We start from the raw sequence: 27,876 nt of genomic DNA, 5'->3' as shown, positions 1-27,876 counted from the left end.
AAGTAGTCTTTCTCTTCTTAGCCAGCGACAAAAGAAGAAAGTTCTGGCTGCCGTGCTGGGCCTCTGACCAGCTGCCCGTTCTTGCTCCAGGGCCTCCTGCCCTCTGGCTCCTGCTTGCTGCCGGCTTCTCCACTTTTCTTCCTGAATTCGGAAACAGAAGTGGGGCTAAGTAGCTCCCCAGCAAGGCGCACACCAGGTGCTCGGGAGGCACAGATGCAGCTCCTGACTCAATCTCTAAGCACGGGGCCCGTTCAAGTTCAGCACCCCAGCTTCTAATGCAGCGAAGATTTAAGGAGGAATCTCAAGACGTAGCTGTGGAGTCTTAGGACAAGGGAATAAATACTATTTATGTGTTTTTGTCTTTAATTTGTCTTCTGTAATCCGTATGCCTCAAATCGGGATTAGGTTAGAATCTAGTTTTTGATGTTCTAAGTATAAGAATACTGAAAAATCGAGTCAGGTTTACTTTTCCTCCCATGCACTGATGGATGCTGAGCTAGAACTTTCTCTTGGTGTGTGCTAGGGCTCATCTCCACAACAGTTCACTTTATTTAACCCTATTGCTCCTATTAAAATGGTCGGTTTTACAAGGCAAACCTAATATTGGAAAGGATACTAGAAAGGCACACATATTTACTGAGCATTTACTACTCACCAGACATTATTTTAGGTAATTTTGCATAAATCGTCTTATTTAATCCTCATTCTACCTTTTAAAATGGGAAGCACGTTCTGTGTTAAGAAAAAAAAAGCCAACCAGCCCAGAGTTAGAGAGTCTAAGAGACTTGTTCAGAGAGGTAATAAGTGGTAGTGGTGGAACTGGTAAATATTTATTCAGAACTCACAGATAGTTTTGTGTTTAGCACTTGTTCCATACGCTAAGCTTGTAGGAAGTCCATGAAATAAAACTTATTTTAAATGTTCAATTCTGGTTTATTGTCACCGATAAGTCAGTCTGAAGCAATTTGAAATTGTTTCTGATTTTAAGGAATGACAATGATGTGACATGTCTTAAGTCCAACTTTGACATTTTGTGGGAAGAAATCCTAAAATTCTAAACACTAGATTTATGCCAAGAGTAATTACTTCCTAGTGTTCTGTTTATTTAGGAATTAACCAAAAACAGAATTTTCCAGATATACTATTTTCTTTAGTAGGAAAAGAATCACCAGCTAAAACCATTCTCAGAGCCATCTGACCCCGCTAAGATCGTGTCATAAATGTTGGGCTTCACTGTAAGCACTTTGGTCCAGAGTTCAGTTTCAAACAATGGGCCGTGCAGAACTGGGCGTTCCGAAATTCTTGACAGCTTTCCTGTTTGCTCACTGGGGAGGGTAGATAAAGACTCGCTTAGGTGCCTCTTATCTCTAGAATTCTGTAGATGTTGTTGGGGGGCTGGGAGCCTGGGAGAGCTCTCCTGGCATGGACCAGGGCTTTTCCTACCTTCCAGTGTGCCTTAGTTGTAAGATATTAAAGAGGAAAAAACCCCAATAAGCAAGGACATATTGAGTGCTCGCCCTCCTGTAATACAGATAGGAGGAAAATATGTAACAGAATAAAAATCCCCTTGGGAACAACTAAGATGACTTGGCTCATCGCCCTTCCTTTGTAGAAGAGTAAATTGAGAAGAAAGTAAGTAAATTGGACAAGGTTGTAGATTATTTATGATCAGCACGAAGCCGACTCATCTTCTGATCTAATAATGATTCCACAACACCTTCAAGGGGCGTATTGTTTAAATTAAGAAGACTCGTGGCTGGGTGCGGTGGCTCACTCCTGTAATCCCAGCACTTTTGGAGGCCGAGGAGGGCGGATCACCTGAGGTCAGGAGTTCGGGACCAGCTTGGCTAACATGGTGAAACCCCCTCTCTACTAAAAATACAAAAATTAGCTGTGCGTGGTGGCGGGCACCTGTAATCCCAGCTACTAGGGAGGCGGAGGCAGGAGAATCGCTTGAACCCGAGAGGCGGAGGTTGCAGTGAGACGAGATCGCGCCATCGCACTCCAGCCTGGGTAACAAAGTGAGACTCCATCTCAAAAAAAAAAAAAAAAGACTCACTTAACGTCCACAAAACAACGAGGAATAACTAAGCATCTGTCCCTTTGACAGGAAGTCAGAGGGGCGGATGGGTCCCAGGCAGGGGCTTGAGAAAGAGTCTCCTCAGGTGGACGTGGGGGCAGGAACGTCACCGTGTGTTCAGGGCCAGGAAGGAGCCTGGCTGGACGCTGCGGCCGCAGTGGGAGGAACGGCCTGGAGGGGAAGCGGGTGGGGGCGTCGCGGAGCCCACCGGGCTGCAGGGGCTGGGCCTGGTGTCCTCCTATCCTCAGAAGATCGCGCGCAGGTTTAGGAGGCATCCGCTTTCTACCCCTTGGTCCCTATATTTCCACAATGATTTGTAAATACTTCTTTTGCCAGTGAACAGACCTTTCCGTTCCGGTTTTCTTTTCATTTTTAAACACAGCTGCCTTTCCAGCAAGTCTGGGGCCTCCTGAGGCTGGAGCCCGGTGCGCGGGGGGTCGGGGCTCGCGTGGCCTCGCAGGGGGAGCGCGGGGCGCCCCTGTTGTTGGAGGGTGGGCCGAGGGTGGTCGTGGGGGAGCAAGCCAAGTAAAGGGGGAGGCGCCCAGGGCCGGATGCACGTCGGCGGAGCGGTGCTTGAGCTCGGGTGCCCCGGGCCGCCGCCTCCTCTGCCTGGCGCCCGCTGTCCCGGGCCGCCCCACGCGCGTCCGCGCAGCCTCCCTCCTCGCCGCCGTCCCCAGTCGCCCCGCGCGAGGTTTTTCCAGGTCCCCCGCCTGGGCCGAGCCGCAGTTCCTGGGTCCCCCACCCCCAGCTTCTCCTCCGTGGCAGGTGCGGGGCGGACTTTTCTCCGCAAGGTGGTCCCGGGACTCCGCGCTGGGAGCTGAGTGGGTGGGGGCCGCGCGTCCTCTCCCTGCCCGCCTCGTTCGGGGGCGGATCTGGGGGCCTCGGAGGTCACGGCCCAGATTGCCTTTTCGTGGGGTGAGACGGGAGACCCCGGGGCTGGGACAGGAGAGGCGCTGCCCCCCGGAGATTTCGCTGCGGGACTTCGCTCGGGCGCGGGTGGGCGCGGGGAGAAGCGGCCGCGAGGCCTCAGAGGCGCTGGGAAGGTGGAACCCACGGGACCTGCGGATGCCGCACGTGGGGCTGAGCGGACGGGAGGCTTCGAGGGGAGCCCTGGAAGGTGGGCCTGGGGCCAAGCTGCGGGGTGCCGTGGGCTGGGTGATGAGGTGCCAGGTGAGGGGAGTGGGGCGGTGCCCAGGTGTTGGGGGCTGGGCGGTCCCCTGCTGAGGGGGGGCTGGACGGTGCCCAGGTTAGTGGGGGGAGGTGCACAGGTGTAGGGGGCCAGGGCGGTGCCCAGGTGAGGGGGGGTTGGATGGTGCCCAGGTGTGGGGTGCTGGGTGGTCCCTTGCTGAGGGGTGCCAGAGCAGTGCCCAGATGAAGGGGGGATGGGGTGGTGGCCAGGTGACGGGGGTGGGGTGATGCCCGGGTGTGGGGTCAGGTGGTCCCCTGGCGAAGGGGACAGGACGGTGCCCAGGTGCCAGCAGTGGAGTGGTGCACAGGTGTGGGGGGTGGGGTGGTGCCCAGGTGTGGAAGGCCGGGTGGTCCCCTGGTGGGGGGGGCGGGGGGCAGGGCAGTGCCCAGGTGCCAGCAATGGAGTGGTGCGCAGGTGTGGGAGGTAGGGTGGTGCCCCGGCGGGGGGTGGGGTGGTGTGCAGGTGTGGGGGGTGGGGGCCGTGTCCAGGTGCTAGCAGTGGGGTGCCCAGGTGTGGGCAAGGAGTGGTATCCAGGTGCCCAGGTGCTGAGCCCAGGTGCGACTTGGCTGCCGGAGCGGAGAGATGAGGGTGCTGTGTGAGGACAGGCAAACTGATTTCTGCAAGAGAAAGTCTTCTTCCATGCAGATGAATGAGATATAATTAATTATATAGATTATAATTATCTAGTTATAGAGATAAGAATTTTTATTCTTTAGTTAAGGGCTCCCAGTTAAAAGCAGCTGAAAACAATGACAGTTAAATTCTATATTATGAGATGTTGGCTACTTATTAAATTTGTTATAAAAAATATATACATACATATTTGCAGTCCAATTGCATTTGATAGAGCACAGGCCTGAGCAGCACCCAGCACTGGCGAGTGTGCACGAGACGCTTGTTCTGCACTTTTGTACCTCTCCGTTTCTAATGGCCCAACTGGCCAAATGTAGCAGGGCGATCATCAACCTCATACAACAGCAGAAGTGCTGGAAATTTTAACTATTTAATTTTAGGCTTGGACTTAGCTATAAATGCTTTCTGATGAGAAGTTCTGTCTTTTCCTTGAATGATTTCAACTCGTTTTGTTTTATGAAGTCTCCGTTCAGTCATGAATATCTTCCCCAAAGTACCTTTGTAAATCATTTTTTAAAAATGCTGTAGTTTACTTGTGACAAGCTATAAACCACATTTGAATTTTTAGGTTAAGTAAGAAACCCATTTTAACTAATATTGCAGCAAAAATACGGAACAGTTCCAAGAAAAAGAGGATAAAGTACTCATTATTCTAGTGATAATACAACTGAATAAGAAAGATTTTCTCGTTCCTTTTTAAACGAGTTCATGAGCTTAGGGAAAGCAGGCTTTCCTCTGCTTCTGGCAGTCTTGGCCGTGGGGTCCCCACTCTCCTGCTTGGGCCTCACCTTGCAGGGGTGCCTCACCTTGTAGGGGCTGTCCATTCCACCCGCCTTTCAGTGTCAGCCCAGGCCTCCTGTCTTTCCCTTCTCAGGCCCTCCTGGTGAGATCCCATTGCGTCCCCTGGCCTCCAGTGTCATCTGCTCTGTGTGATATCTCCAGGGGGACCTCTCTGCTGGGCTCCAGGCCACGTGGCTGTGGGTGAGGCACCTCCCTTTGCACAACTTGTCTCCTGTTCTCTTGGCGTGGAGCCCACAGCCCTCTGGCCTAGACGTGGGGCTTCTGCAGTGGCCCCTGGTTTAGCATCCACATCCCATCCACCCAGCTGCTCACGTGGTGGCCAGGGGAGGGGGGCCACCTGGGCCTCATCCTTGATACCCTTTACTGAATCCACCGTATGTATGACTCGAATCCTGCGGGTTTTCTCTCTTGAATGTGTCCTGAATCTGCCCCTTTCTCTCCACCGCCCATGGGCTAGGTGACCAGCATCATGTCCCACCAGGACCCCTGCAGTCCCAGTGCACCTGCCTGCTCATCCAGGGACCTGTCCTCACTGCCTGCTGCCCGCACTGTGTGGAAGGACAGAGGCTAAACGAGGAAGCCTGGAGCTCTGGTCTCATGGAAATGGCAGCCTGCCCACCACCCACGCCTGCCCAGCCTTTCTTCACGCAGTGCGTAAAACACTTTTAAAAATACAAGTATTATCCTGTCCTGTTTATGAGTAAAATGATCCCTCACAGTCCTAGTCTTGGAAGCCCCAGGGGCCTGCTTGTGGGCAGCCTCTGCCAGCGTGGGTGCGGGTGATGGAGGCTGGGGTGTGTGGCCGGCAGTCTTGGCCAGGTGGGTGTGCATTCGGCCACAGAGCTCAGATGCAGGGCTGTGGCTCCAGCGCTGGTGGCCGGGGTGAGGGTAGAGAGTAACTCAGAAGCCGTGGCACTCTCTGGCCTAAGTCACTTATTTCAAAATAGGAAAAAATCTTCTACATGAGGCCAAGGGGAAGGCTAGGAAGAGGGAGAGTGAGAGGAGAGGAACAGGAAGCAATAGACCTCGGGGAGGCTTTGGCAGGTCCACTTTATTCTGCAGGTGAAGGAAGTTAACAGAGGTTCCTTGTCAGGGGCTTACTAGAATCAGGCTTGTGTGTAGGTGGACAACCCTGAGATTCAAGCAGGTTTCTGGCAGACGGGAGTGTGTGGCCGCAGCCCTAGGGAGCTCAGCAGCTGCCCCATCCACAGGCATCACATGGGCTTGGAGAGCTGGGAATTGCCTGATGGGACTGGATTCCTAATTCTGTGTGAGTCATAAGCCCGCAGGCGACTTCCAGGCTGAGGAAGCCCCGGTGCATTGGTGGAGGGAACGTGGGAGGAGGCGAAGGCTGGGGAGACAAGGCGGGGCCTTTGGAGGCTGATGCTGAAGACCAGCTTGGCTTTGGCCTGTTGCGTCGATGCTGGTGAAGATTTTCAGGGCCTCGCTCCCCGCACCTGCTTGTACGTGTTGAAGATCCAGTCCTAGAGCAAATGCATGGGGACGATAAAATACACAGTCCCTGTCTTCAGGGGACCTGAGGCCTCGTCAGGATAGGAGGTCAGCACACGTGAAACAAATAGGAACATGCAAACGTGTGCCTGGGTGCTAAGTCCGCGGTGCTGTGTTTCTTGATGTCTGTTACCTGGAAGATGTAAAGGAACAGACGAAGCCTTTCTTAGACATAAAATGCATTTGTAAAGTGGAATCTCCTCTTGCCTTAGTTCAAGATGCATTAAAAAAATGGACATCATCCTTATAAATCCCCCAATCCACAAATGAGTAGTAATGGTGTATAACACTGGGGAAATGTTATTCCTGGTGTGCAGTGGAAAAAAAAATTACTTTATCTCTAGATGGCAGCTATTTTAGAATTTTCTTAAAAAGTTTCCTGGTTTCATGTTGCCCTTTTTCAGTGGTTTGTAGTTAAAACGTGGAGAGTGGAATCTTCTGGGCCCAGGTAATGCGCCTTTGCTCCGACATTCCCTTCACTACTCACTGGCGAGCTCAGTTGGAAATTCACTCCCAATAGGAGTTCCACGGCAGACACATCGTGAGTCATGGCAGAACTTTGTCTTTTAATTGCAGAATGTTAAAGAAAGAGTCACTCAGGTAGCAAAGATTGGCTTTTCAGGGGCGATTTTATGGAGCTATTAACTCAGAGACACCATTACTTAAATGTAATTTTTATTATTACAATTAAAGACTGATTTGATTTTATGAGATCATGCATTTTTATTTTATGGAAGTTTTATAGTTAAATTCAATTTGAAATATTACTCTGTATTTAAAATAAAATACAAGCAAGTACAGTATTAAAATTATGCCATACTTCTCTGGCAACTGATGTTAAAACTCCCATGCAAGTGATTACTTTGGTAGAAACAAATGTTTCCTGATACAGCTAGGTAATAACTCAAGGAAAGTAAACTTGGTTCATTCTGTTTGTGAAGTTACCAGCAGTTGTTGGCTTATTTAAGATACCAAGTCTAATTAAGTTTATTGTCAACTTTTGTGTGTGTGAAACATAAAAGTTGATTTCCTCTCGGTTGATTCTCAGAGGAAGGAGTTTCTTTGGGTCAAAGGGAGCTCTCATTGCTACTTCAGTGTTTGCAGTGTGCAGAGTTGTAAAAGTTGAGACTAGCCACTCAAAATGCGAGCTTCTGGTCCTGACATTTCACGGGGAAAGGAAGGCTCATGAACCGACTGAGACATGGTTGAGCGGCTAAGATTTCTGTAGCTATGATGCTGCCATCCAGGCCGACTTCAGACTTGGGAAGTTTCCATGTGAGTTTTTGGAAGGTTTTGGGGTTTTGTTTTTGACGGAGGAAAAGAATGTGAAAGAGTGTTTGCACCAAATAGATTAAGCTGTTAGTAAACATGCACCCTTTAAATTAACTGATGATAAGGACAAAGAAGGTGCTTTGTCGTCGTCAACTGGATTTGTCTGAAGTCACAGAGACAAACAGGTGAAGGGGCAGTCCCTCTTCAACTCCCTAATGGAAAGCAGAGAGTAAACCGTGAAACGAGGAAAAGTTGAATTGGATTCTTCCTCCCATTTATTTTGGCAAAAGCTTGCTCTTCTTTCTCTCACTTGCCTTTCTTCCGGGGGGGGGAAGCCTGGTTTTTCCAAAATCAAATGAGCATAGGAACAAATATTGCTCAGGAATGTGCATCCTTTCAAGATCCTTAGCACTTGTGATGAGTAAGTCCCTGTGTGGTAAGTGACTGGAGACACATCCATGTGGCAACCCCAGCTTCTTGGCTGGGCTGGAGGATAATTAATTTCACTATCAGCACTGCTGAACAGAGAGCACTGTTCAGAGTCAGGGATGATGGGTGGGCCAGGCCCTTGCAAGAGGCTGTCCTTGAATTGGGTGCTGGCTTCCTGTCAGTGCGTTGTTTTAACCATTTGTGCCCTCACTTGTTATTAAAAAAACAGAAAAGAAAGGATAGTAGGTTTACAGGGGACTCTTTTGGTCCTGGGAAGAGAATGCAAAGCCCAAAGGAATCCTAAAGGAGGAGAAATGGGCTAGAGACCCAAGGGAAAGGAGACGGCCTGTCCGAGGAGGAGGTGGGCAGGTTATCTTTTCAGTAGTTTTAGTTTGCAAAATGTGAGTTTTGCATTTAGTTTGGGTTTAAGCTGGCATGTGTCAGAGAAATGCGAAAGAGCCAGTATAGAAATATAAGATTGGGTGCTGAGTTTCTTCTCCTTTTGGTAGAGGGTTTTTTGTTTTTTTTTGTTTTTTTTGAATAGGGACTTCCAGTAACTAAGCAGAGAGTTAGGGTTGTATTTGCTCTTCAAATTTGGGGGTTTACCATCAGAGGTTAAATGTGACAGTAAGGAGGTGTCCTGGGGTGTGGTTTTCAGAAATGGTATGACACTCCTCTTAGGAGTCCTCCAAAGCAGGTGCCTCTGCCAGGCGAGCCTTAGGTGGACGCCGGTCAGAGAACCACAGGGGTCTCAGCTGTGAAGGGATTGAGTGGACCGGACAGGCTGGCCATAGTGCTTAGGCCTCCATTGCAAAGTTACCGGAATTCTGCAGGAATGGGTTGTTGTCTCAGTGCTCGTTAAACCAGTCAGGCAGTGGGTGACCATCACCAGTGGACCTGGGTGTGGGGGCCTTGGCACTCGGGCCTGTGATTTATGTGCCCAGCTCACACATGTCAGCTGCAACCCCTTCACTCGAGTGTTGGGGCCTGGAAAGCAAGGACTGTGTCTTGTTCTTTTGAGGATTTTGGGACTTTTCTAACCTAAGATTCCTCAGTCCTAGTGTGGGCATATTCATGGAGGGGGGCGGTTATGAGTACGAAACGAGGTAACAGTAGGTAAAACACCTATTAACAGCATCAAGCGTAGCGCTTTCTAGAGGCTCATTGAAGACGTCCATGCCCTTTTCCCATATCGGAACTGCTCAGGCACTTTCCCAGGGGCTTTGCCATTTTGCACTGTCCTCACCTAACTCCTGGACCTACAGTGGCAAACCCAATTTGACCAGTTATGATTTGGCATTGTCCTTCCTTCTTAACGCTCATGACCCAGACTGAGAACTCGAAACCGGCCACTTCTCACTAATGATTCAGTGATTGGCTCACAGGGACCTGTGATGGCAAAGGGCACAGGTGAGGTCTCAGTGCCCAGAGCAAGCTCCTTTTTACTGTTTAACTGCTGTCTAAGTGACGCCCCTTCCCTTGAAAGGCCTGGTAGCTATTAAAGTGCACAGATAATGAGAAGGGGTGGTGGAGTTTCCCAGCCAGGCACGGAGCTCAGAGCCTCTTCTGGGCACACAGCGAGGCTCCGTTTCCCAGGGCCCCTTTCAGCTAGGTGAGGTCACCTGAGTCCTCACCAGTGGGGTCTGAGAGGGAGTGATGTGGGCTGCTGCTGGCCTGGCCAGGGACACTTCTCTTGGGCAATCTTTTTTTTTTTAAAATGGTATAAATGTGTGGTGTACAGGTGCAGTGTTGGTACATGCTTATATTGCATAGTGGTGAAGACTGGGCTGTTAGTGGAACCATCATCCAAATAGTGTACAAAGAAGCCATTAAGTCGTGTTTAAATCATCCACCTCCCTCCTGCCCCCGCCTTTCTGAGGCTCCAGTGTCTATCATTGCACTCTCGCTACCACGTGGACACTTTCTCTAGTTCCCACATGAGTGAGAACATGTGGTACTTGGCCTCTGAGTTGTTTTCCTTAAGATAACGACCTCCATATATATACACCGCATTGTCTAATCCTCTCCTCTGTTGATGGATACTTAGGTTCACTCCACGTCTTTGCTATTGTGAATAATGCTGCTGTAAACATACAAGTGCAGGTGTCTTTTTGATATGGTTTCTTTTCCTTTGGATCGACGCTCAGTAGTGGGATCACTGGATTGAATGGTCGTTCTACTTTTAGTTCTTGGAGAAATCTCTGTGCTGTTTTCGTTTTGTTTTTTGAGAGAGTCTTGCCCTGTTGCCCAGGCTGGAGTGCAATGGCATGATCTTGGCTCACTGCAACCTCCACCTCCCAGGGTCAAGCAATTCTCATGCCTCAGCCTCCCAAGTAGCTGGGATTATAGGTGTGTGCCACCACGCCTGGCTAATTTTTGCATTTTTAGTGGAAATGGGATTTCACCACGTTGGCCAGGCTGGTCTCAAACTCCTGGGCTCAAGCGATCCTCCCACCTCAGCCTCCAAAATTTCTGGGATCACAGGCATGAGCCACCGCGCCCAGCCTCCATACTGTTTTCCATAGAGGCTGCACTAATTTACATCCTCACCAACAGTGTATAAGTGTTCTCTTTTTTCCATATCCTTGCCAACATTTGTTATTTTTGTCTTTTAAGCAATAGTCATTCTGACTGGTATAAGATGGTATCTAATTGTGATTTTAATTTACATTTCTCTGATTAGTGATGAGCATTTTTTCATATGCTAGTTGGCCATTTGTATGACTTCTTTTGAAAAATGTCTATTTTTGTCCTTTGCTCACTTTTATTTTATTTTATTATTATTATACTTTAAGTTTTAGGGTACATGTACACAATGTGCATGTTTGTTACATATGTATACATGTGCCATGCTGGTGTGCTGCACCCATTAACTCATCATTTAGCATTAGGTATATCTCCTAAAGATATCCCTCCCCCCTACCCACACCCCACAACAGTCCCCAGAGTGTGATGTTCCCCTTCCTGTGTCCATGTGTTCTCATTGTTCAGTTCCCACCTATGAGTGAGAATATGTGGTGTTTGGTTTTTTGTTCTTGCGATAGTTTGCTGAGAATGATGGTTTCCAGTTTCATCCATGTCCCTACAAAGGACATGAACTCATCATTTTTTATGGCTGCATAGTATTCCATGGTGTATATGTGCCACATTTTCTTAATCCAGTCTATCATTGTCGGACATTTGGGTTGGTTCCAAGTCTTTGCTATTGTGAATAGTGCCACAATAAACATACATGTGCATGTGTCTTTATAGCAGCATGATTTATAGTCCTTTGGGTATATACCTAGTAACAGGATGGCTGGGTCAAATGGTATTTCTAGTTCTAGATCCCTGAGGAATCGCCACACTGACTTCCACAAGGGTTGAACTAGTTTACAGTCCCACCAACAGTGTAAAAGTGTTTCTATTTCTCCACATCCTCTCCAGCACCTGTTGTTTCCTGACTTTTTAATGATTGCCATTCTAACTGGTGCGAGATGGTATCTCATTGTGGTTTTGATTTGCATTTCTCCGATGGCCAGTGATGGTGCCTTTGCTTACTTTTTTAATGGGCTTATTTTTATTGTTGTTGTTGAGTTGTTTGAATTCCTTGTAAATTCTGGATATCAGTCCCTGGTTGGATGCATTGTTTGCAAATATTTTTTACCATTCTGCAGGTTATCTATTTGTTGACGATTTCTTTTGCTGTACAGAAGCTTTTTAGTTTAATTAAGTCCCATTTGTCTATTTTTGCTTTAGTTGTTTCTGCATTTGAGATCTTAGGCATTAATTCTTTTCCTAGACCAATATCTAGAAGAGTTTTCCCTGGGTTTTCTTCTAGTATTTTTAGTTTCAGGTCTTACATGTAAGTCTTTAATCCATCTTGAGTTGACTTTTTTTGTTGTTGTTTTTGTTTTGAGGCAGCTGTCTCAGCTCACTGCAACCTCGGCCTCGCAGGTTCAAATGATTCTCCTGCCTCTGCATCCCGAGTAGCTGGGATTACAGGTGCCTACTACCATGCCTGGCTAAGTTTTGTATTTTTTTTGTTTTAGTAGAGATGGGGTTTCACTGTGTTGGCCAGGCTGGTCTCAAACTCCTGACCTCAAGTGATCCGCCTGCCTCCGCCTCCCAAAGTGCTGGGGTTACAGGTGTGAGGCACCATGCCTGGCTTTGAGTTGATTTTTGTATGTCATGAGAGATAGGGGTCCAGTTTCTTTTTTCTGCATATGACAATCCGATTTTCCCAGCACCATTTATTGAAAAGAGTATTCTTTCCCCAGTGTATGTTTTTGTTGCCTTTGTGAACAGTTGGCTATAGATGTACGGCTTTATTTCTGAGTTCTCTATTCTGTTCCATTGATCTATGTGTCTGTTTTTGTACCAGTACCATGCTGTTTTGGTAACTATAGCCTTGTAGTATAATTTGAAGTCAGGTAATGTAATGCCTCCGGCTTTGTTCTTTTTGCTTAGGATTGCTTTGGCTGTTCATGTTCTTTGGTGGTTCTATATAACTTTTAGGATTGTTTTTTTTCTAAGTCTGTGAAAAATGACATTGGTATTTTGATGGAGATTATAATGAATCTGTAGATTGCTTGGGCAGTATGGTTTTTTTTTAACAATATTAATCTTAACATCCATGAGCATGGGATGTTTTTCCATTTGTTTGTGTCATCTGCAATTTCTTTCATCAGTGTTTGGTAGTTTTCCTTGTAGCAATCTTTCACCTCCTTGGTTAAATATATTCCTAGGTATTCTGTTTTATTTGTAGCTATTGTAAATGGGATTGTCTTGGGCAATCCTTTTACTCTTTCCCAGTTTCCAGGTAGATGTTGACCCCCTGGGAAACCTTAGAAGCCACACATTGATGATGGCAGAGCCTCCATTAGCTTGAGTCTTGAAATAACTGTGTGTGGGGTAGCTCTCCCCAACCCACCCCTCCATTGCCAGTCATGGGGCATAGCTCCCCCGCCACCCACCCCTTAATTGCCAACCATGGGGCATAGCACCCCCTAACTCACCCCTCAATTGCCAGCCATGGGGCATAGCACCCCCTAACTCACCCCTCAATTGCCAGCCATGGGGCATAGCACCCCCTAGCTTGCCCCTCAATTGCCAGCCATGGGGCATAGCACCCCCTAGCTTGCCCCTCAATTGCCAGCCATGGGGCATAGCACCCCCTAGCTTGCCCCTCAATTGCCAGCCATGGGGCATAGCACCCCCTAACTTGCCCCTCAATTGCCAGCCATGGGGCATAGCACCCCCTAACTCGCCCCTCAATTGCCAGCCATGGGGCATGGCGCCCCCTAACTCACCCCTCAATTGCCAGCCATGGGGCATAGTGCCCTGGAACCCACCCCTCAATTGCCAGCCATGACAGAATATCCACATTGGAATTGTGGTTTGAGAGAAAAATAAAAATTTTGTCTTGTTAAGCTGTTTAAATTTTGAGGATTATTTGTTACAGGTGCCAATATTTTCCTACCTAAAAGAGGATTCCTTATTAAAGGCTGTGGCACCACCATCCCTCAATCCCTGAACCAGAAAACGAAGGCAACAACTTTAATATTTCTTTATCCTCATTTCCAGACCAATTCCAAAGCCTGATTTTTTAAAAACTTTTAACTTTGAGATGATTTAGACTTAAAGAGTTGCAAAATACTGCAGTTACCAATATACCCTTCCCTCAACTTCCTCCAATATTAATATCTTATATAACCATCATATAGTAATCAAAACTAAGAAATTAATATTGATAAATACTATTAATTAAATGACAGAGTTTGTTGGATTTCACTTGTTGAGGGACCTGGTAAGACATAGTAGGAATAAAATGTGAGACTCTTGTGTACTTTGGCTTACAGAAGCAAAATATGGTTTTTACACAGTTGGAAGACAACCAGCTGCCTGTAGTGTTATCACCAAAGAAAGACTACTAGGTGGCTCAGAACCACAAGTGTATTGATGTGAAACTAGAAGTAACTAGACATGTGAGCCTTTTTTTTTTTTTTTTTTTTTGAGACAGGGTCTCACTCTGTCACACAGGCTGGAGTGCAGTGGTGCGATCTCGGCTCACTGCAACCTCTGCCTCCCAGGTTCAAATGATTCTCCCTCCTCAGCCTCTCCAGTAGCTGGGACTACAGGTGTGCACCACTGTGCCCAGCTAATTTTTGTATTTTTTGGTAAAAGCAGGGTTTCACCATGTTGGCCAGGCTGGTCTTGAACTTCTGACCTCAGGTGATCTGCCCGCCTTGGCCTCCCAAAGTGCTGAGATTACAAACGTGGGCCACTGCACCCAGCTTGAGCCTAATTTGATCCCAGAATTAAAGAACACCATAGGCCGAGTGTGGGCTTATGCCTGTAATCCCAGCACTTTGGGAGGCTGAGGCAGGTGGATCACAAGGTCGGGAGATCGAGACCATCCTAGCTAACACGGTGAAACACCATCTCTACTAAAAATACAAAAAATTAGCCAGGCGTGGTGGTGGGCGCCTGTAGTCCTAGCTACTCGGGAGGCTGAGGCAGGAGAATTGCTTGAACCTGGGAGGTGGAGGTTGCAATGAGCCAACATCGTGCCACTGCACTCCAGCCTGGGCGACAGAGCGAGACTCCATCTCAAAAAAAACAAAAACAAAAAACAAAAGAATACCATAAGACTGTCCCGAAGGAGGTACTGGGGGGAACCTTGGTCAAGTCAAGAGAAGAAATGAAGGACTGAGGATTTTTTTGTATGAGCTTAAATACTTATAAACATTTAGAGTTTTGCATAAATATATAAATCCAAGCCCAATGTATGCAAACTTGTTGGGCACAGGCAGCCTGTTGCTCCTCCAGTGACAGGTCAAAGGACGCATTGGACTCAGCCTAAGTTGCATACCATTTCTTCCTTTCTCTTCTAGTGCTGCCATTGCAGTAGAGGAGAAAGGCAGAAGGGGTGTCTCATGATGGGTGTCTCTCAATTCATGACACATGAATTGAAGCATTATGGAAGCATAATGACACATGAGTTGAGAGAAGGCAGGGCAAGACCTTGCTCTCCCATGCCTTCAGTGGGTTGGCCTGATGTCAGAACAATCAGGGAATCCTGCCTGTTGTCTGATTTTGCCCTCTCCCCTGGCTGCTGTCCACAGCGTGAGGTCCACCCAGCCTGGGAGCCGATAGGGGTTGACAGTGCAATGGCTGTATCCTCTGCATGGACATGGTGAGTCCTGCAGACAGTGTTCCATTTGTTCTTCCCATGAGCAACACTCCTCCTCGTCTCTCCTCTCCCTTGGCTCATCCTCCGTTCACATGTGAGGTGCTCACGTGGGAGGTTATACCCATGTGGAGGATGGGTATGTCTTGGGGATGAGGGTGGGGAAAGGGTCTGATGTCAGGTGCTGCAGGGAGGTCAGATGTGAGTGGGAAGAGCTGTCCTCCTTTTTCCCTATGTGCCTAGATGTGAAGGGGGAGCACAGGAAAGGAGGAGAGACAAGCCCAGTAGGTATCCACACATGGAAGAGGACTTCATCTGACAGTGCCACCTGTGTCTCAGGGCTTCTGTGGCAAAGACCACAGACTGTATGAGGCCGAAGCCACAGAAATTTTTTCTCATAGCTCTGGAGGCTGGAAGTCCAAGATCAAGGTGTCAGCAGGGTTAGTTTCTCCTGGGGCCTCTCTGCGTGGCTTGTAGAAGCATCTTCGCCCTGTGTCCTCACAGGGTCATCCCTCTGTGTGTCTGTGTTTGAATCTCCTCTTCTTATGAGGACACCAGGCAGATTGGATTAGGCCCCCACCTAATGACCTCAGTTTGACTTAATCACCTCTTTAAAGACCTTATCTTCAAATACAGTCACATTGCAGGGGCTGGGACTTCAGCATATTAATTTTGAGAGAGGGAGAACTCGATTCAGTCCATAACATCCCATCATGAATATAATGATCTGTAGATTTGAGCCACGTAGCTCCGTAATGATCAGTTTAAATACTGTAGGAGACTCTCTTGCCTGCTACAAAAACATGATGGCCCTTTGGTTCCTGAAGCCTTGGATGCTAGAACAAACACATAAATCAATAAATGACCTCCACCAAAGTATTTGCTTTTTATGTGCCTAGTATAAAAAGTCTGACCCAGAGCCACACTCTCAGCATTTTCATTTTTGTCTGGAAACAGCAAAAGGGGAAGGGAAAGAGCATGAGTTCCTGGCCCCAGGTCTGCTGTGGACCAGGTTTATCGCTGTGGACAATTCCCACTTAATTACTATTTTGACCTGTAGCTTCCTGTAACCTGGTTATTAATTATGTCTGCTCTTCTTACCTCATAGATTTCATGAGGATTGAATAAGAGCACAGAGTGAAACCCTTGGCCATTATGGACGCTAATAATTTAGTTTAGCTCTTCAGTTCCATAGATATTTATTGAGAGCTTATTATCTTCCAGGAGGCATTAGGGATATAAAATTGAAGAGAATGGGCCTTGTCTTCAGGAGAAGGGAAAGACAAGGACAAGATGATCTCATACACAGCTCATTTCAGGAAGATAGATATAGACACGGTGTGCTGTCCAAGCATGAAGGGAGGGTACTTAGCTCAGCCGAGCTGCAGATGGGGCAGTCACGGAAGAATTCTGGCATCCTCTCATCTAATGGATGGCTCCTGGAAGCATAATTTCTTAATACTCTTTTAAAAAACAGAGTCAGGAATGCAACTGAGGAAATCAGTCAGCAAATGGAAAATAGTTCAGATATCAGATTTAATGTGTTCAGATATTAAATATTGTTGATAGAAAATCCGAAAGAATCTACAGGTAAAGTCTTAGAATTCATAGGTAAAGTTTTCAAGGTTGCAGGATACAAGGTTAATAACTGCCTTTCTATATATGGTCATTAAACAAGGAAAACTGGAAATAAAATTTTGCAGGATACAAGGTTAATAATAACTGCCTTTCTATATATGGTCATTAAACAACTGGAAATAAAATTTTGCAGGATACAAGGTTAATAATAACTGCCTTTCTATATATGGTCATTAAACAACTGGAAATAAAATTTTAATAAATGCATCACAGATAGGAAATTTCCATGCATAACTGTAGTGAAAAATGAGGCGATCTCTGTGCTGAAAATTAGAAAACATGATAGAAATAAAGGAAAGAAGAGCTTCATCTATGGACAGACTTGCTGTGCCCATGAACGAGGTGTCATGTTATTGTAAAAATGTCATTATTTCCAAGAACATCTGTAGATTCAATGCAATTCCAACCAAAATCTCAGCAATATTTTTTGGAAATTGATACACTCATGATAAAATCTATATGAAAATAAAAAGGGCCAAGAATAGCAAAGGCAATTTTGAAGAAGAAAAATAGTTCAAAGATGACCCATCTTGTAAATACCCAAAGTTATCATAGATTAAAATGGCCCAAGTATTTATGAAGGCCATGTGTTATAAAACATGTCATCTAATCTCATTATTTTCCTTATCATCATTATTTTCCTTATTCTGCTTTTATTTTTAATTCCATCTGTATTAGTTGGCTCAGGCTGACATAACAACGTAGTGCAGACTGGGTGGCGTAACAGACATTTATTGCTCACAGTTATGGAGGCTGGAAGTCCAAGACCAAGGTGGCACATGGTCAGGTTCTGGTTGAGGGCTCTCTCCTTGGGTTGCAGACAGTCATCTTCTGTGTCCTCATGTGGCCTTTCCTCAGGGCTCAGTGGGAGGAGTGGGAGGGAGAGTGAGAGAAAGAAGGAGAGAGAGAGAGAGGGACAGAGAGACAAAGAAGGAGGGAGAGGGAGAGAGAAAGGGAGAGTGTCTCTTATAAGGACACTAATTCTATGGGATCAGGGCCCCACCCTTATAGCCTCATTTAACCTTAATTATTTCCCTAGAAGCCCAGTCTCCAAATATAGCCACACTGGAGATTAGGACTTCAACATATGAGTTTTGGAGGTAAGGCAGCGTAGGTAGTCAAGGAAATAACCATGTCCTTGAGATAGATGTGGCAACCATGGTGACTGCACCACCAACAAAAAAGCCCTGGCATTCGCACTGTAGTCAAACTCACTCAAGCAAAGCTGTCTCCAGTAGGGAATTTCTCCTGTAGACAGCATGTGCATTTTGATTTTGCCTGTCCTCAGACTGACCCTTTGCTCACTATAATAGTAAACTACACACCCCTGGGTGGAGATTTCAGTTGTTAATAAGACATGTGACTTATGAACAAGCATGTACAGCTACTGCACAGGTGTGCCCAGGGAACTGCACAGAGCATGCTTCCTAGCAACACCTCTTCCCACTCCTTTTAAACAATCAGGTAAGACTTCCATAAAGGGGCCCAGTAACTGTCAATGCTGTCTTGTCCTCACGAGGAGCCTGCTCCAAATGCTCTCCAGAGTGTTACTTCCTTGTTTGCACCTAACGCTCAGAGTATGCTTTCTCCCCTGCAATCAGTGGCTCTGTGCTGCACCTCCTTTGATGTGTGTCTCTGGTTTACATTCTTTTAACGAAAAAGAAAAGAACCGAGGTCTCATAATCACAGTCAACAGAGGCACGCAGACATTCCATCCGCATCACCTTCCTCTTCCTTTCTCAGGATTTGCAAGCTTATGTTGGACTCTTGGCTTACTAATTTTAAATTTTTTCTCATACATGCATGTAAGGCTAAATATTTCTCTTTGGGTACTATGAGAGCTGTTTCTCCAAATTTTTGATATGTATTACCCTTCGTTATCATTTGGTTCAAATTAAATTTGTAATTGCCCTGCAAAGTGACATCAGTTGGCAGGGCCGTGTATGTCATTCAGCTGTGTGGGTGCAGCAACTTAGTGATGAAATGGACTTAAGCATCGTATTTTAAAGATGACTCCAGAGAACTGCCTGGGTTCAAATGGCAGCTTTATTGCAAATAGGTCTTTGACAGGGGGTAACTTATGTAACTCCTATGTGGGATGAAATAAGCCCCAGTCTCCCATAGCGCTCCCAGGCTTATTAGGCGGGAATTTCCTCATCCTAATAAGCCTGGGAGCACTATGGGAAACTGGGGCTTATTTCATCCCTACAGCTTCGACCATAAAAGATGGCCGCCCCCTGAAGCGGCCATTTTAGAGGCCTACCCTCAGGGATGCATTCTGTTTCTCAGGGATGTTCCTTGCTGAGAAAAAGAATGCAGCGATATTTCTCCCATTTGCTTTTGAAAGAAGAGAAATATGGCTCTGTTCCGCCTGGCTCACCGGTGGTCAGAGTTTAAGGTTATCTCTCTTGTTCCCTGAACATTGCTGTTATCCTGTTCTTTTTTCAAGGTGCCCAGATTTTATATTGTTTAAACACACATGCTCTACAAACAATTTGTGCAGTTAACGCAATCATCACAGGGTCCTGAGGTGACATACATCCTCCTCAGTTTACGAAGATGATGGGATTAAGAGATTAAAGTAATGACAGGCATAGGAAATCACAAGGGTATTGACTGGGGAAATGATAAGTGTCCATGAAATCTTCACAATTTATGTTCAGAGATTGCAGTAAAGACAGGCGTAAGAAATTACAAAAGTATTAATTTTGGGGAACTAATAAATGTCCACGAAATCTTCACAATCCACGTTCTTCTGCCTTGGCTTCAGCCAGTCCCTCCGTTCGGGGTCCCTGACTTCCCGCAACAACTGTTTCCTCACTTCCAAAGTGGGAAAAACAAGGTGCGTTTTGTAGTGTGTGTGCGTGTGTGCGGTGTTTCCACTGTCCTGGTTTGGTAATTCCTCATTCGAAGTGTTCTCATTTTTGCTCCTTTTGGTCCATGCAGGCTTCAGCAGTTCCAGTGTAAATTTTGAGGTAATTTTTTGGCTTGGAGTTCCTGCTCTCTTCGGGCAGTCACATTCAGACTCCACACCCTTCTCCTGCTGCAGATTTGGAAATTCTGCACCTTATGGATGAGGTTTTACCTCCCCAGACCCTGGGGAGACAGCAAGCATCTTTACCCTGCCCCATCCATTGATACGTGGCCTTGTGGCTTTGCACATCATCTGCAGAGCTCAGCCAGTCTCCCTGCTGTGGGCACAGGCTGCACATCCGGAAGCTGTGTGAGCTGGACTGCCGGGTCCAGTCTCCTGCCCGAGGCCTTGGGTCACCCACGTGCCGCCTGCTGCTTCTTTCACCCTTGACCTCTGGGGCTTTCTGCTCTTTCTCTTGAGCTCAGCTGTGTCTTTTAAAAATGTTGATTTTGAACTAGTTTTTCTGTGTGATGGCAGTGGGAGAGGCACTGGCTGCATCAATCCAGGCCCCCATATTCTTGGAAACAGGCCACAAAATTCAATCTCACCAGGACTGATGTTCAAGCACAATTTTTGTTTTAAGTAAATGACACCCCTTTAAGTGGCCTGGAGTGAGTCTGGACTTTAAAAAATTAGTTCATGTGATTCATTCAATTATACTTTTCCCCAATGAAATGTTGAACTGTAGCAAAATTCTTGGCATGAGCATTCTTTTCTATTCTTTTAGGCATAAGCTACCACTGGGGGGTGAGCCATCTCCAGCACAGCGCATCAGTCTCTCCAGAGGAGGATGAGGCTAGAGAGCTCAGCTGCTAGAGATTCTCCTCCTCACTGGGCAACTTAGGGTTATAACATTTGCAGTCTCTGTCCACCGTAACTTTATCCAATAATTTCACTCTTTCTTTCCAGGGATCCTTTTTTAGTCTGTTGGTCTTTCATGTAGTGTCTCTGCTTTCTTTAATAAGTTGATTAAACTGAATATCCATGAAAGACCACTTTTTTTTTTGCAGCATAACTAAATTTTGAAGATATCTCAGGAATTCTTTGGGAAGAGATGGATAACTACATAAAACTATATCTCTGAGTATATTGAACAATCTCAAGAAAAATATTATTGGGCACTGAAAATTATTTGAATTCTCTTTCTTTTCTGTTTTGTTGAATTTCATTAGAAGCTTAAATTCTAAAAATGAAGCATCTATCTTGCACTTTGGCCGAGTGCCTGGATCTGTTCGAAATTGGATCTTATAAATATTCCATCAAGTCCTATGTAATGGGTTTGCTTTTTCCTGGCAGTTAGCCTGTGTGGATGGCATCTTAAACATTTGTGACATTTTTGCAAAACTTGACAAAAACATTTCAAGCATTAATAGTTTTGTTAATAAATTCCTCAGCACCCAAACACTACATTAGTTAAGAAAATTCTTGACACCAATCCTTCTACTGTTTTACGTTTGACATTGGGTAGGTCACTGCTAGCCTGCAAAATATCAGTTTAAAGCTGCACCTCAAATGGGATCACTTAGAAAATGCCCAGTGCAAGGTGACTTGGCACTTTCCTAACAAGAAGGGACAACTAATGAAACCAGGTGGTCGGCTCCATTTAAGAACTCATTTCATTCAGAGAGTCTGACTGGGCAGTCTTTTTTTAAAAAAATAATATGCTGGGGGTTTTTTTGTGTTTTTTTTTGTTTTGTTTTTTGTTTTTTGAGAAGGAGTCTCGCTCTCTCTCCCAGGCTGGAGTGCAGTGGCGTGATCTCGGCTCACTGCAACCTCTACCTCCAGTGTTGAAGTGATTCTCCTGTCTCAGCCTCCCGAATAGCTGGGACTACAGGCGTGCGCCACCATGCCTGGCTAATTTTTGTATTTTTAGTAGAGACAGAGTTTCACCATGTTGGCTAGGCTGGTCTTGAACTTCTGACCTCAAGAGATCCTCCCACCTCAGCCTCCCAAAGTGCTGGGATTACAGGTGTGAGCCACCACGCCTAGCCTGGACTGGGCGTTCTGTACTAGAAAACTTCCTCTGCATGCCCCGGCAGGACTCAGCACCACAGGACCAAGCCATGTGCATTAGTATAGTGTTTATGAATGTGTATATTCATAGATAATTTAAACTATTTGTAAAGGTAGTGATAAAAGTAACATCCTCGAATTGCAGTGTATGCTACATTTTAACACACTGGAAAATAACAAGCCATTAAGACATTACTTTGTGCTTCTAGATTAATTTCTTTGGGGAAGACTTTGAAATGAAGATAATCCTGTCATTTTGGGGTCAATATTTGAACTTCTTATAATCCATTATTAATTTAAAAGTTTTATCTCTATAATGATCTTTCTTGGAATTTAGGCTTGTGATTCTCACTTATGTCTAAGTCTGTAAAAGACAGTGTTTCCAAAGCATTACATATATATGTGTGTATAGATGTGTATATATGTGTGTGTGTGTGTGTGTGTGTGTGTATTTGTAGTGGTAATACTGGCTCAATGAATGGCCACACAAGCTTTCACGTTTACTTGACATTTGATCTAGTGACAGCTTATCAGTCATTTGTATGGTAACAAGTGAATATGCATCTGGCCATCGTGCCCTTATATTTTTGCTACATATGGTAGATATTGTAAGCCTGGGGTTGCTTTACATATTTTTATAGTTTCCTACTCTTGTTGCAAATGTCTGGGTCAATTTCATTGAAGAATAGCCAGATTGCAAGGTGAAATGTTAAAAACCCATGGTTATTTTCAACTATGTAGGGCAATGTGCAACTCAAACAGAATACCAAAGGAAGCAGGATGCAGAGGCTGGTGAAATATCTGCAGATGTCATGAGCAACTGCTGGTTTCTGTGTTTATCAGCATTTGTTGTGTTTTTCATTGATTTCCTTTATACTAGGAAAATATTTCCTTTATAATAGTGTGTTCGTTTATATGTTTCCACTTCCAATATACTATCACTTTGGTTTTGTGTATTGGAGTTCTGTGTACATATTTTTACTCCAAAGAGCGTTCTGCTACTAAAGATATTTAAAAACTGATAAAATGGCAAGAACATGGCTAGGAACTCAGGAAGAGTTAAATTTGACTTTTGGTTCTAAAACCTACTAGACCTATGGCCTGGACCAAGTCACCTAATCTCCCAGAGACTCAGCTTCTCTGTGGGTTGAATATGGGTAGGACCTACTTCATGGATTTGCAATGAGGATGGAATAGATAACGTAGGAACCACTGAGCACAGTGCCTGACATACCCTTGATGGACACTATATAGTATTGATTACTGTTCATTTATTGCGATGTGGTAGGATTTTTGGCTTTAAGACAGAATAATCAAGAGTCAGGAGCTCTGGACTAGTGTGTGGAGAAGTTCGAAAGCTGGCTGGTTGTGAGGAAACATGGTGTTAATTGAAGTTTAAGTAAGTTTAGGAGTGAAGAGAGATAACAGACGTGGTGTGGAATGAGACTAGTTTTATGTACCTTGTGTTTACGTTTGATAAATACCATTTGGCTTTCAAATTATGAAACAATATTAATGAAGGCAATGGGAACTTGCTGTATTTTATATTGTCTCTGTGTTCACACTGTCATATAGGATTGAATCGCACAATAGAGTTATATATAGATTCAATAATTATTGTTTTCATCAATCTAGAACTTTGAATTTGGAGAGGATATGAGAGATTACTTAGGGTATGTCTGCTCACTTTATAGACGATGAAACTGAGGCCAGAGAATTGGGGAATTGTGCATAATTGTGCATAAGAATTACCAGCTCACATCTGCAACCTGGATTTCCTGGTGCTCAGGCCAGCGCCCATGTGGTCGTCCTGACCTGGTAACTGTTACACTCTGGGCTTCCAGGTTGATGTGGTTCCATATATCCAGGTCCTTCCTCAAACTTGGTGCCAAAGTTCCAGATTCTGCGTGTCATGATTTTTGGGAGTGAAGATTGGGTCCCTGTAGATTAGATTACTTTTAGGACTTTCCTTCATAGAGCATACAATTCTCTGTTAGTGATAACCCAATTTGTGAAGCAGTGGGGTGTGTACTTTTATGCATTTCCTATTTTCCATCACTGTGAACAAGGACAGAAAAAGCAGACAGACCAGTCCTTAGAAGGGTTGGTGAATGGCAAGGCAGTGAAAGATGAAGAATTTACTGATACTAGAGACAATTTCTTCATGGAGAATTTAATATTAGATTAAAATCTATGCTTTTTCCTCTCCCTTTGCAGCTTATATAAACCAGACCTGGCTGTATGGTAGTCACTCATTAAAAGAAAGCTGGGCATAGATGTAGGTGAAGACAAAATTCAGCATGCTTAGAGTTTTTATTAATTGGTTTATTAGTTTATCCATCCATTCATCAAGTGATCATTAAGGGCCTCCTATGTATTGAGATCACAATGCCTAGCATACAGTAGGTGCTTAATCAGTGGTGGATATTATTATTTCTATCATTTCTATAGTAATACAAATACTAATGAAAACAACCCTATGCTGAAAAATGCTGAAGCAAATTAGGTTTCATCTTTGCAGAGCTTCAAGTTTGGCAGGAGTACTGTGATCAGCCAGGAAGACAGAAAGCATGATCATATTTGTAGACATTTACTCGAGTCTTGATTTTTTTAATCCATGCTGACAATCTCTGCCTTTTAATTGGTGTATTTAGACCATTTACATTTAAAGTGATTTTTGATCTAGCTGGATTAATATTTACCATGTTTGTAACTGTTTTCTGTGTGTTGAACTTTTCCCCTTCCCCTCTTTTACTGAGTTCTCTGGCTTTAATTAAGCATTTTATATGATCTCTCCTTCTCTCTTCTTTTGGCTTATCAGTTATAATTATATCTAAATATTTTCTTAGTGGTTACCCCATAGTTTGCAATATACATTTACAACTACTTTAAGTTCACTTTCAAATAACAATATGCAGTTCACGAGAGTGCAGGTAGGTAACTTATAAAAAAATATTCCCAATCCCTTCTGCCCATCTCTTATAATGTTGCTGTCATTCATTTTACTTATCTATATACTATAATCAACCAATACGTTATTACCATTGTTACAATGAAAAAATAGTTACTGATAAGAAAAGATTAAGCATAAAAAATCTTTTCCTTTCATGTATTCCTTCTGTGATGCTCTTCCTTTCTTTAAGTAGATCAGAGCCGCTGCCCTATATTATTTTCCTTCGGTGACAAAGGGAGCCAGAGGGGGCTGGAGATGGGTAGTTGTCCTCCCTGCAGGTGGTAGGTGAGATTAGTCCCTGGTAAAGTCTTTTCCCTGCAGAGGAGGTCTTTGTGATGGAGAATGCCCTGGGTGTCCTTTAAAATGATTACTTTCCCTTCTCCCTGCCTAAAATACAAGGGATTTTTTTCTTGGCTCTTTATTTGAGAACCTGGTGGGGTTCCTGGAGGTAAAACCACGAGAGTGTGGGCCCCCCTAAGGTTGGGCCCCAGGAATTTCTCACTCTCAGGCTGGGCTATGTGCAGCCTCCAGCAGTTCATCCAAATCACCATCTAATATTCCTGCCAGCTTGGGGCTTCTGCCCTGCAGCCCCGGCTCAGCTGACTCCAGCAGTGATCCTCCGTGTATTGTCTCTCTGGTTTTCAGAGCAGCGGTTTTCCCTATGACCTCAATTCTTCAATGGATACAAAAAAGGTCCTTGATTTTCAGGTTGTTCAGTCTTTTCCTTGTGTTAAGGACAAGAGGGAGATCTAAGCTTTTTCCATATTGGAGTAATAACGATTAGTAAGTGGTTCAGGAATTGTTTTAAAGTTCCTCATCTTTGTTTTACACACACTTTAATAATTTTTCTTTTAAAATATTTTCAAAAGCTTTAAGCTAGGAAGTTTGTTAAACTATCACAAATATTACCATTTTTAAAATTAATTTTTGCAGAAAAGGTGTCAATATTATTTTTCTATAAAATACTACCACATCATTCCAGCTCTGGGAGTATCACTTAAGAATATAATTTTACAGAATAAGGCTTTCTGCACAAAGATATATATTGTAGTAATATGTATAGCATGTCTTTTGGGATTATAATCTAAATCATTTGTCATTTGTCTTACGCTTAATCTATGCTGTAAATTATCTTCCATTTGTGATGTCTCATTAGTCGATTAGGTTTGTGAACTCCTGATGACGGGGAGCTGACTTATACCCCTTTAAATTTGGCACCCCCGACTCCCCCACCCAAAAAACTCAGCATACTTGTATTTTTGGTCAACAGAGATTTGTGCCCTTGGCTCTGGACGATATGAAGATGAATAAGAAAGAAATGGCCCTCACCCCCATGGGACTTAGATTACAGTGGAGGAGACAGACTTTACTTACAAAACTGTACGAACCATTTTTAATTAAGATGGAATAAACACCAGGAAGGAAAATACTGTTTGCAAAATTTAACAGTACGGGGTGACTTCCCACAGAGGAGGTCGGCAGAATTTATTGATTTATCCAGAATGAGCTCTGAGGACGCGTTTGCTTATGTAGCAGGTGTAATTTTCAAATTCACCTCAGCCTGACTCACGTTGTCACCAGAGGATACAGGTGAGATTTTCAGAAACAAACTTTTCTTTGCTTACTAGCAAGTGTTTCAGCCCGTGTGCCAGCCACTGATGTCACCACAAAATCTGATATCCATTTGGTAGACTATCAGAAATGTGCTGCGCGTGCAGTGTGGTTTCTATTAGTGTTATTAGGGGTTGTGTGGTTGAATTCCATTTCACCCTTCCAGAAAAATATCCTCATAGTAAGTGATCCCTGTGAAGCAGAGCACTGGGAACATGGCTTTGGCATTGTCAAGTGTGGTCATGTCGTTTGCTCTTGTTACTGTTAGCATTTGTGTTTTACTGCAAATACTCCAGATCAAAATAATAGGGATCCGGAGGTTTTGAAAAATCAGAAGAAAAAACAAGATGTTTTACTTGTGCTTCTGATTTTCAAAACGGTACATCAGTGCAGTAAAAATTAGTTTAACCACTGTACACTTTGCCACTAACCTGTGACCAGGCTGCTAATAAGAGACGTTTGAAAGGCAACTTTTCATTTTCTCTCTTCCATGCGTGCGTGGACTTACCCTACAGCTAGAGGTGGGGCACTTGCTTCTGCCTCCAACTCATGGCTAGTTTGCAACATCCTTTCTGGCTCTTGACCTTTGCAAGTGACAATCCTCAGCACTGAATAATTTTTTAAATAGTTTATAAGCATTGTCATTTAATTTTGCTTTTTACACCAATTCTGTGAGGTGTAACACAGTTGAATGTTTCTGTGGATTGGGTTGGCAAGATGTTATTGTTCCCACAGATGAGGAGCCTGAGAATTACTGAAGATGCTCACCAGGAAGTCTTCTGTAGAAAATAAGTAGGAGAAGCTGGGTGCGGTGGCTCATGCCTGTAATCCCAGCACTTTGGGAGGCTGAGGTGGGCGGATCACCTGAGGTCAGGAGTTCGAGACCAGCCTGGCCAGCATGGTGAAACCCCATCTCTACTAAAAATACAAAAATTAGCCAGGTGTGGTGGTGGCATGCACCTGTAATCCCAGCTACTCGGGAGGCTGAGGCAGGAGAATCACTTGAACCTGGGCGGCAGAGGTTGCAGTGAGCCAAGATCACGCCACTGCACCACTCCAGCCTGGGTGACAGAGCAAGACTGTGCCACAAAAAAAAAAATAAATAAAAGAAAATAAGTAGGAGAGCTAAACTCAAATGTATACCTGTGAATTCAAGGACTGTGTGTGTGTATGTGTGTCTGTTTGTGTGTCTTACTCCATTCCATCTCATTCCTGCACCCCAAGTCAGAAACTAAAAACCCACGGGGCCCAGCAGGTGGTGCCCGTGAGTGAGCTGGCTGTGAGGCAATGGAGAATGGCAAGGCTTGTGTAGAAGTGGAGAGTCCACGCACCATCTAAGGGCATTCGATATGAATTTTCAAAATTCTGTGCTTGCTACAAAGCACGCCTGCTGAGGTATTTTCCTGGGAGCCGCCTTATGTAAAAATTTGGAAAAGCAGCGGCCTGGGCCTAGGGCTTCCATGTTCATTGCAGCACGGTTCACAGTAGCCAAGATATGGACGTGACCTATGCGTCCATCAGCGGATAAAAAAGATGTGTGTGAGAGAGAGATACACACATATGTGCGTGTGTGTGTACACACATATACACACACAAAATGGAATATTATTCAGCCATGAAAAGAAGGAAATTCTGTCATTTATGACAACCTGGGTGAACT

At 44.8% G+C, this 27,876-nt stretch overlaps 1 long non-coding RNA gene across 1 annotated transcript in view; it reads left to right on the top strand.

Moving 5' to 3' along the window:
• Nucleotides 1–4,774: 4,774 nt before the first annotated feature.
• LOC100984998 (uncharacterized) overlaps nt 4,775–27,876 on the top strand; it is a 182,429-nt gene continuing 159,327 nt past the window's right edge. Inside the window, exons 1-2 of the long non-coding RNA XR_008626112.1 lie at nt 4,775–4,883; nt 5,161–5,353. This is a non-coding gene — a long non-coding RNA (uncharacterized LOC100984998). The remainder of the gene's footprint in view (nt 4,884–5,160; nt 5,354–27,876) is intronic.

Source organism: Pan paniscus, chromosome 6, assembly GCF_029289425.2.
Source record: "Pan paniscus chromosome 6, NHGRI_mPanPan1-v2.0_pri, whole genome shotgun sequence".
Classification (NCBI taxonomy): domain Eukaryota; kingdom Metazoa; phylum Chordata; class Mammalia; order Primates; family Hominidae; genus Pan; species Pan paniscus.
Note: the sequence above shows the minus strand (reverse complement) of the source record. Positions and strands in the feature narration are given on the sequence as shown.